This window comes from Coffea eugenioides, unplaced genomic scaffold (assembly GCF_003713205.1).
Source record: "Coffea eugenioides isolate CCC68of unplaced genomic scaffold, Ceug_1.0 ScVebR1_3014;HRSCAF=4148, whole genome shotgun sequence".
In the NCBI taxonomy this organism is placed as follows: Eukaryota; Viridiplantae; Streptophyta; class Magnoliopsida; order Gentianales; family Rubiaceae; genus Coffea; species Coffea eugenioides.
In genome coordinates, this window is record NW_020863552.1 from 1,022 (window position 1) to 11,737 (window position 10,716).

General features: G+C 36.9%; 1 pseudogene; it reads right to left on the reverse strand.

Annotated features, from left to right (window-relative positions):
- Positions 1-1,916: 1,916 nt before the first annotated feature.
- On the reverse strand, positions 1,917-3,273 carry LOC113757347 (annotated as a pseudogene).
- Positions 3,274-10,716: the final 7,443 nt, after the last annotated feature.

The following is a 10,716-nucleotide window of genomic DNA, read 5'->3' on the forward strand; positions in this document are numbered from 1 at the left end:
TACCCAGCAACCACCACCAGGCATACAAAGCCACCATGGCCTCACATGGCAGCAGCAGCTGGCGGCAGCCCTTGCAGCCGCAACATCGCAGCAGCCGCAGGTTTGCAAATGCAAACTTGCTATGTCGTTTTTTTTTTTTTATTTCAATGATCATCCTGCAACTTTTTCAGATGATTAACTATGACCATGGGTGATGCAAATCCACGAAAGAAGGAAAAAAAAACCAGGTGCTTATGATGTCTGCAGCTTCCAAAGCTTCGTACGCTTAACGCAGTTTTCAAAAATGAAAGTTAATTTTCCCATAATTTCGCATATTAATTAAATCCAATCAGCAGTATTAATCCATGAATCCAAAATTGCTTAACATCATATGTAAAATTCTTAGGGATGGCTGTGATACCACTGTTAGGTTTTAGGGACATTATGCAGCGGAAAAATAAAAATTTTTCCCTAAAACTATCCAGGAATCATCCTAGATTTTAAGTATAATGCACTAAAAGTAGGGTTATAGGATTACCTTAATCCTTGCGGCGACTCCCTGTAGCGTTGTTGAGGATGGTCAGCCCTTGAGCAGTCCAGTCGTCCTGCCTCTACTGATATCCACGCTAGAGTAACCCTGGATCGTCTCACGAACTATGTATATAAGAGAAAGAAAAAGGTGCTAGCCTTCTTACTCTTTTCAAAAGTATTTTTCTCTCTCTGTTGTATGTGACGCTCACAGACCCTCCTTTTCTTTTTGGTTACGATGACCCCAAAACCAAAATCTCGTTCGTCATCTTCCTGTATCTGTATATCAGGGATAAAAGGAGAGAGCGAGAGATGATAAGATAGAATGATGAGTCTGATTCAAAATCAAACGATAAGACTTCTCATCACATATGACTCTATCTATTAGTTATCTAACAGATAAGAGATAACCGCTCACTCTTATTTGCTCAAATAGGCCTGGGATTAATTTTCTTTTAAAATTAAACCCCGATAATTTACATAGTTTTAATCCAGGATTAAATCTCTATTGCGTGTGACCCAATAGGTCCCGAATAAATTTGCAATAATTATGGTTTAATAATTAGATAAAATAAACGACTTTATTTTATCATAACTTATAATAAATAAATAATCCATAATTATAGATCACGAGCGGTGTCTAGCAACACATCACAACCGCCCAATTACTCGGAATTAGTCAAGGGAATTTGACCTAACCTTTCCGTGAAAAATTACCGTGTAATTATTATCCTTTCACCAAAGATATCCAATTAGTCAGGAATAAGGAATAAGTGCCAATTCCCTGATGACTAATTAAGTTTTCTAGTTCCTGAAATTTACCCTGAATTAGGTTAAATTGAAGACATTCTTCAATTTACCTAATAGTCGACTTTAGGGTCAATTTTCCACTAGTGGCCATCCGGATATCAACTCCTTCTATCAGAGTGGTAAATCCTATCTCGATCACCCATTTTCTTTACATGCTTCACACTACATCCAACTTCTATACTTTAAGGCACTCACGAAGAGTAACAAGTAATTAGAGTCAAAATGTAGCGATTCACACTCAAGATACTATGGTGATCTCAAGTCGTAGGATCACTTACACAATTTTTCACTAGAGATACACCATTGGCACTAGATAGATATCCTAACGGGATCTCTAAATGGATCACTCCAATGCATTTGTACTTTCCAAATCATCTACACATTAGCCTAGGTATCATCATACCATAGTTGATGAGAACAACCACTAATTACATTAATTAGAGGCTAACTATGTACTAGTTTTACCGTACTAAAGATGTCCTATTTCATTAGTACTATAACTAGGAAATTTTAAGAATATTACTATAAATGTGATTGATATCTCATAGTCATCAACTCTTGTGACTACCATCACATTAGTAAACATTCTAAGGACTTTATCAGTTATATCTGATATTTAACAGATAAATAAGAAGTTATTAAAATATAAAACATATAATTTAGGAATGTATAAAATAAAAATAAATACATTGTTTTAGGGCATACATTCCAACAGAAGTAGGAGTACTAAAATCATCCTTATGGGTTGTCCCAGATACCAATTTATCTCGAGAAATAATGGAACTGAATGCTTGCTTCAAATCCAGACTTTGACTGAATGCTTGCTTCAAATTCAGGCTTTGTTTAGCAGTAGATTGTTTTACTTCTGATCCTATTCCTCTACCCATGTATTGCTGCTGCCATATCTGATTGAACTGGGCCATGCTGTCAATCCCATCCCTAGAATATTCAAGATCGCAGATGAGATCCAAAATTGCATCAGAAGGGTTCTGATCTGCAGGTATTGGTTGTCCAAGGTTCTCCATAAAGAAGGGCAAATTTGATGGAGATCCACTATAGACTACTTGTCCATGAGACAAGAATAACAGCTTGTCCAATAGGCCAAGAATTTGAAAACTTGGCTGGTGTATAGACATGATCAGCATGCTTCCTGTCTGAGCAATGCTCTGTAAAACCTTCACAACCTTGAAAGCACTAGTGGAGTCGAGTCCTGAGGTTGGCTCATCGAGAAATTAAAGAATAGGATCGTTTATGATCTCAATTCCAATAGAGACTCGCCAGCGTCCTCCACCAGCCCCCCCGGTGCTTTTCATCTCCGATGATGGTTTGAACTGCTGTTTGATGGTCTAATTGATCTATCAAATCATGAACTCTTTTTTTCTTCTCGAATTTGGAGAGAATTTGAGGGAGCCTCAATTCAGCAGCAAACGTCAAAGTTTCTTCAACAGTTAGCATTGGAAAAAGGAGGTGATCTTGCATAACATAGGCAGAGATCGCTCTGAGTAAGCTGGAATCCAATTGTTCACCACTCAGGGTGATCATTCCATTCAAGCTTCCCTTGAATATCCGATTAGCCAATGCGTCAATCAGGGTCGACTTCCCTGACCCTGAGGGGCCTAGCACGGCCAAAATTTCACCTCTATGTGCCTCACCAGAGACATCATTAAGCAGAACTTTCATCTCTATCTCCTTAGAAGAAAGGTTGCTCTTATTGGTGCCGGAGAAGATATTAAACCAGTAAAGTTTATGGCTAATTTTGACGCTGTAAGAGAGGTTACCGAAGGAGAGAGTGAGAGGATAAGCCTGATTTTGGATGTTGGGGTTCCTCATTTGGACGACTCAATGAGCCGCAATAACCTCAGCGTTGTCCTCCTCCTCTGAATCACCAGTGCTCACCAAAAGGGGAGTTGGTGATGCAGAGGTGGTGGACGTTGCAGCTAGTTCAATCTCCACCATTGTTCTGCGCTAGCTACTAGTTGGGAATTAGATACTCTTGTTTATAATATGGCATATCGAATCAGTAATTGATTGACTAGAAAGCAGGAATAGAATGAAGCTTTATTTCTTTATTAATTGGTAAAAAATAGAGTAGTTACATTTTTCTTAATTGATACATAATAGAGAGTAGCATTCAAAGTATTATGAACTGTAGTCAAGGATGAGGAAGACGATCTGTTTTTCTAAAGACTCATGTACAGGGAACGGAACGAAGAATTAGATTGAAGAATATACTCTTAGTAAAAAGATGATGAAAATGAATACTCTAAGGTTCCCTATTTCAACTAATGTAAAAGTAGTTATAAATTACTGCAAGACTGGTTAGTCATCATCTTAAACTCTTTTCTCTCCTTTCTCTCTGTAAAACTCCTTTCTCTCCCTTCGCTCTAGAACTCTTCCATCAAAATCTTCTTCATCTCTCCCATGGGAGGAAGACCAAATCTGGTCTTTTCCCATAGGAGGAAGTACTCTTTATAGTTTTTAGTTTCTCTTATTTGAATAAATTTTCTCTTAGGATTACCTAATGAGAGATTTTTTCTTCTAGGATCTCTTAATGAGAGTTTCTTCTCTTCTAAATTGTTCTAGCGAGAGTTTTAATCTCTTATGGGTTTTTTCTTGTGAGAGTTTTTAGATTTTTATCTTTGTGAAATTTGCAATTTTGTAGATCTAGGATTTAGTTTCTCAAATCTGCAATTTCTCTATTATTGTTAGATTTAAATTTCTCTTTAGGCTTGAACTAGTTTTAAATAGATCTGATTTTCAGCAGACATGTACTAATGTATTGGGTTACAGTCATTCATCTGGATAGAAGATATATAGGAGCATTAATTTTATCTTTATTTGTATTTTTTTTAGATCTATTATATCTATTAATTTCAGATCTTTATGTATTTCTGTCATATTTGTTTGATATATTTTCTGCCATTAGTGAAGATTTGTTTGAATGAAATAATTTTTTCTATATAAAAAAAAGTTAGTCATCATCTTAGAAGAGGAAAAATATGTTTATAATTGTCCCCGTCTTAATTTAATATGGTTGACTACTTTGAGTTTAGTTATGCTAGGGGCAATCCTACAAGGTTTGGTCAAAACTGATTAATTTAATTTCGAAAGTTCTCCTCAATGGATTGAGTTTGAATCACGAAATATGACAAAATTTCTGCTTTTAGAAGGCATGAAAAGATTTGCAGAAATTCTTGGGATTTGTATCAACGAAGATGTTCTAAAACCTGCATTGTGTTCGATAGATTAACTCTCTGGATGTTCTGCGCCTTTTAACTTGTACAAAATGGAGCACAATATTTCTTTTATACTTTTATAAACTTAAGAACCAAAAGGAAAAGAAAATGCTAAACTAATGAAACTATGTTAGGATATTATACTTTAGCCCCTCTTAATCGACAAATTTTTGCATAACTCTACTTAGTTTCAAAATTTTATATAGTGTTTCATATTTTGGACTAAATTGTCAAATGGAAGCAAACCCTCTTCAATAATGGGCCAGTTGAAAATGTAACCATTACTTTTATGTAACAAATATACTCTGGACAATTTCCTTTTTCAGGAAAACAGATTGATGCTTGTTAAGTAAAGTAAAGCTAAGCTTTTGCTCTATTTGAACTAGAAGCGTGCTTTCGCAATAATAACCTCAATTCACGGGGATGCAGAAAGGCATTAGCTATTTGTTTGATTTGCAGATGGTCCGCTCCGTGATCTTAGTCCCTATATAGTTTAATCATCTATTTTACTTTGACACAGGCGAAAGTATAAATAGAAAAAGAAAATGGGAAACCAAAGTTCAATTGTTCCCCGAGTATTTTGGGTGTTATTGGCATCTTCCTTGGTGAAAATCAGCTCCAAGTTACAGCTGAATTTTTGTAAGCTATGTGTTGTTTTTAACTTTGGCATTTTAATTTTAGGAAAATTCTATACTAAGTTACATACGACTTAATCCACACAAATAAACTAATGGATGATCCATTTTTTTTTGGAAATTTACATGTTTGTATCTATCGTTTAGAAATATTATAATTTAGAATTGCCTTGTATAGATCAACTCTTAATCTTATCCAATTTCATAAAATCACAAAAATGGGAAAGCATGGGACTTAATTAGGATCAATATGGGGAAACCTAATTAGATACTGTGAGGACCCGAAAAATTTCTTATTTTTATCGAATATTAATGGTTTAATTAAGTATTTATCCACCTGTTTTCCCCAAATAATTTATTACAACCATTTTAAATCCATTCGTATGGAATAATGTCTTCATTATGCTTTTAAAACGTCCCGTTAACAACTTCAATTTTCGGAGGATTGTTTAGGTGAGAAATAATGAACACGAGTGTTTCAAAGTGATATTATATTCGAGAGTATGATTATCCTGGGGAAATTAAGAACGGACAATAGCAGATTAAGAAAAGTTAATCGAGAATTAAAGGTGAATAAGTTCTAAGTGAGCATATACTACTCACGCATGGATAGTTTTCCAAAAGACGCATGGATACAAATTTATTGGATATTTGAGGAGTTAATACTCGACTCATGTGAGGACTCGTAAAACTCCTATTAAAACCCTATTTTGAGCTTATTTAATTATTTACTTGTTCATTTATTCCGAGTATTATTTTCTAGACCTATTGAACCTAATTACGTGGAAATATAGCTTCATTATATTTTTTAAATGACTTGTTTCAAAAATTAATTTCCGGGAGCGCGTTTAGTGAGAACAGTGAATAGTGCTTGGAAAATTTTACCCGATTGAGAGTACAATAGGCTTGGAATATTAAAGACTTATACAATGGACCTAAATTAGGTATTTTAATGATTAAATACTCAAGTGATAGTTATTAGTATTATCGTTATAAGGATTTCTTTGAGGTTTCGCGTTATCATGCTTAAATTGGTGGTACGCGTTTTCACACGCGCGAACTTTAGACCCTTATTTTGGGAAGAATAAGAGTGAATAATATTTACATGAATATAAGTGCATTAGAGGTTTAGTGCACTAGTGAAACAAATGCGAGAGAAATCGAGCACGAAACGCGCGCGAGTGTGCGCGGTAGAAGAGTTGACTTTTGCACCATTTCTAGCCACACAAATGAAGCTTCCTTAGGAAGCCAATTTGAACCAAACTTACCCTCTCTCATGCTCATTTCACCCGGCACCCAAGCAGCAAAAACAACCAAGGCTTCTCAAATTTTTCCATCTCCAAATTCTTGCACAATCCTCAACTAAATCCTACCAAATTTTCACAGCACTTAGCTCTACACTAGAGGATCATCTTGAGCTATAAAAAGGGAAAGCTTTCACGATTTTTCTTGGCCAAAGGGGAGACCGAAATTTCTGGTTTTGGCACACCAAAGAGGTAAGTGATGATCAATTCATAGAATCTTGTCATTTGGAGGTTATCTTACCTAGTTAAGTTCATTTATGCCTTTGGTTAGCTTGTTTATGGTGTAAAATGAAATGGGTGGGCTCTATGAACTCCCACCTTTGTCTTGAGGGCTGATCTCATGCTTGATGATGGATTTAATCTTGGTTTAGTGCTCAAAATGGTAGATTAATGGTGTATAATTAGAAGAAACTTCAAGGAGTGCATGGAGTAAAAAGTTCCGATTCTGCCCCTGCTTTGGACGTACCCTTTTCTACAGAATTTTGAGGGTTTAATGGCTGGTATATGATGTTTATATGTTGTATAGATGGTGTATAAAATTTCATTGAAAAATATTGAGGTTTCGTTGGTCAAATGGATTAATTTCGTGAAGCTAGTAAACCTGGAAACAGTTCCCGTAATGCTCAGACCAGCTTTCTTGTTTCATCCATAACTCTGTGGTCCGACGTCGAAATTGAGTTCCGTCAGTGGCAATTGAAACTAGACATTTCCACATTTCCAACGGTATAAAATACATGTTCTGATTGCATGTATGTGAGCCGAACCAACCATTTAAAGTCTGATGTTCTGTTTCTCTGTTTTCCTGGAACGAAATGCTGAGACTGCAACTTGCGGCTCGAATTCGAGCTAGTTGTGTGCCAAATTTCAAAATGATTTCTTCTGTGAAATTATATCTCTATGAATGTATTTTCCAACTCCATAAACCATGCTCAATTCCGAGTTAATTTGAGTGATTTGTGATCAAAATATTGAACCTGCCCTGCTCTTGAAAACCCTTACTTTTGGACAGAATTGATGCAAGGCTTGGTGTAGACTTGCTAATTGAATTTCTTGGTGTTAATCACCCACAAATGTTGTTTTGGGATGGCCTTATACCTTTTCTATGTAAATCGACCATGGTTGAGGTACCCTCTAGGTTAAACGTTTTGAAAACGGCAAAACGGAACTTACAAGGCAAATTGCCTTGGAAACTTTGAAACTTTGGTGATTTAGTTCACCAACTTCCCGTGCATATTTATTCATGAAATTTGGTAGAGGAGTAACCCTCATATGGTAATATGTCCATGCCAAATTTGGTGCTATTCCAAAGCCGTTTCGATGTTCAATCAAACTTCCAAAGTTCATGATTTAAGCTGAAAAACCCTTGTTTATCAAGGAAATTTTGGTAAATTTGGGTCACCATATCTCGGTGCTCGAAACTCTGTTTCTTGTTCTGCTTGTTTTGTTGTAAACTTGGATTACAACACTATTAGAGTTGCAAATTTCAAAGACTAGTTTCACTCAAGTGAATTTTTCCGAATTTTCAAATTTGGCCAAAAACCAACTTAAATATGCCTTATGAACCAAAACAGCAACTTTGAGCTCATTTTTGAATGTTTTCCATTTGGAATCTTAGAAAAGTGTATTCTAAGAACTTTTAGTACTTTCAAATAGGTTTCCAACGGCACCCAGTTTTCTAATTTCTGACATGTAGAATGGGAGATACGATTTTTCAAAGTATCGAATCAAACCTGAATTTTTTTCCCAAATTCCAAGCGAAGGGAGTTTTCAAGTACTCCTTATTCCTTCAATATTTCTTGAATGTTTTATACTTGATTTCCCAAAATGAAAACTCGATTACCGTGTACTTTGAGAAACTCCATTTAAACCTCAATTTACGAGTAATTGAGGTTCGTTTTCATGAAATTTCCTTAGATTGTACTAGTGTACAATCTTCCTTGATAATTGGGATATATGAGTGATACTTCACTATTATGTGCTCAGGCGCACATGAGGACCCTCAAGAGGATCCCACGGTGAACGCTTAAATTTCGGTTGAGACTACTTCTACTTGGTGAGTGTCAAGTGTATGGCTACTTGAACTCTATGGACTTGATTCATGCTTGGTTTACCTGATTACATGCTTAGCCTACTTGGTTTTGAAAAATGGAGTTGAGTGTGTACTTTATCGCACTCATTCTCATTTGAAACAAATGACTCATGCTTAACATGTTTTGCCTGGTTTACATGACCTGAAATACATGCTTAAACCTGTCAAATGCTTGAATACATGACATGGTATGTTATGGCTGCATACGTCGTTGGAGTGAATCTCCTCGACACTTACATGATACATGGGGGACGCCCAAACTCATAGGCCGACCTTGGGAAGCGAGCCGACATGGGCTTGGTCGGGAACCTTGGAGAGCCATGAGAATCACATGATAAGCTTGATCTATTTGAGAGATCTTGCTTGGCATACTCGTGGAGTATAGCCTTATAAATGTCGTGCGGGCCCGAAGCGGTGTAGGGTGGACGGATGAGAAGTAAGTGGTGATCTACGGTTTGGAAATATCAACCCAGTTGACGGAGAGTCATCACGGGAAGATATACGAATGAACTGGCAAAGCAAGTGGAACTTAGCTCCTGAGAGCTACTATATCCTTGAATTGTTTCTGCTTACTTTCACTGGTTTTATTAATTACTTGTAATTATCTCTTGAACTGTTATTTGGGACTGTTATCTGGACTACGTGCTTGCATGTGTGTTCTTGGCCTCACGAGCGTTTTGCTCACCCTGTAGATTTATTTTCCTTAACAGGATTGGACTTGGAGAAATGTTGGAGAAACCCCTCTTGGCGTACTCTTGTTTTAGGGTTTCCGTTGCACTTTGGGGCTAGACTTGTGATTGATGTATATTTTGAATATTGATGTATTTCGAGGTCCCGATGTAATGATTGGGCAGATGTTGAATATTGATAAGCTTGAATGCTTACGCACTGATTGTATTTATGATATTTAATCGTAACGTCTAGTATTGTATTAAGCTTGGACGGAAATTGTTTGAGTCCTGGCGAGAGTTGGACAGGCGTCCCGCGGATACCCTTTGGTTCGCCTTAGGGAGAAGTGGGGGCGTCACAGTTGGTATCAGAGCTTAGGTTTTAGATCTCTGTACTGTACCCTAGGCTTAAACGTTTAGGATGCCGGACTGTGGAATTGGATTGAAAGTTAAGTGACTGCTTGTGAAAATGAAAATTAGAACCTAGGTTCGAATTAGTGGATGACAAGGAGTCTTGATATGGTGTGATACATGTGGGATAGTATGAAGTGATCGAATCTTGTTTATTTAGTGTATCTGGACCTACCTGAGCATTTACTCTTAAGTGTAAACTATAGAAGGTAATGGTGATATTAAATTGTCTCGGGGGCGCCTTCCGGTGGTCCACTATCGAGAGAGTGATCTAAGAGAGCATTGGAGAAATGGTCCGATATGCTGGACTAGGACTTCATGTGAATTTCAAAAGACTTGCTCGAGCCCAAATAGTGGGGTGTTAATAGTGGTCGATCATTGGAAGTGGCTATCCGAAGAAACTAGAGTGATTCGAAGGGATGATCGAGAAGTGAGGACAATTGCGGATGCCTAGACTACTAGAATTCCTGAAATTGAAATTGAAATACTTAAGGAGCGAGGGAGACAAAGGCTCCTAGTGAGAAGCTTCAAAAGCTAAGAACCGACTTGTTAGGGTAGTGCCCGAAATTAAAGACAAGATGGATGAGTCAGTAGCTGGGTGTGTTACCTTGGTTGAATGAGTGGAGAATGACAAGATATTCGATAAGGGACATGAGATCTAAAACTCCTAGTGCTGGAAATGAAATTGATCCTATGGAGGTAGTGAAGACTTTTGGGTTCTGCCAATCACTAATTTAGTGATTTAAACTATTTTAATAGTTTTTGCCAAAGATAGACAGGGTGACGCTCGCTTAAAGGCCGTTGTATTTTGTGTCTTGTTTCAATATGTTTCCTACCTTTTGAGGCAATTAAACATTTCTCATGACATGTTTGACCTTACTGCTTTATGATTTCAAATCCATGATTGGGGTTATACGTATTTGCGATTATCTCAGCGTCTTCCCTTTTATTCTCATATTTGTTTAGCGTGATCAAAGTCTCACTTTTCAAACTTCGTTTAGGTGCATTCATTTCATGCCATGTTTATATGACTGTTAAAGTTATGAGTGGCCAAAT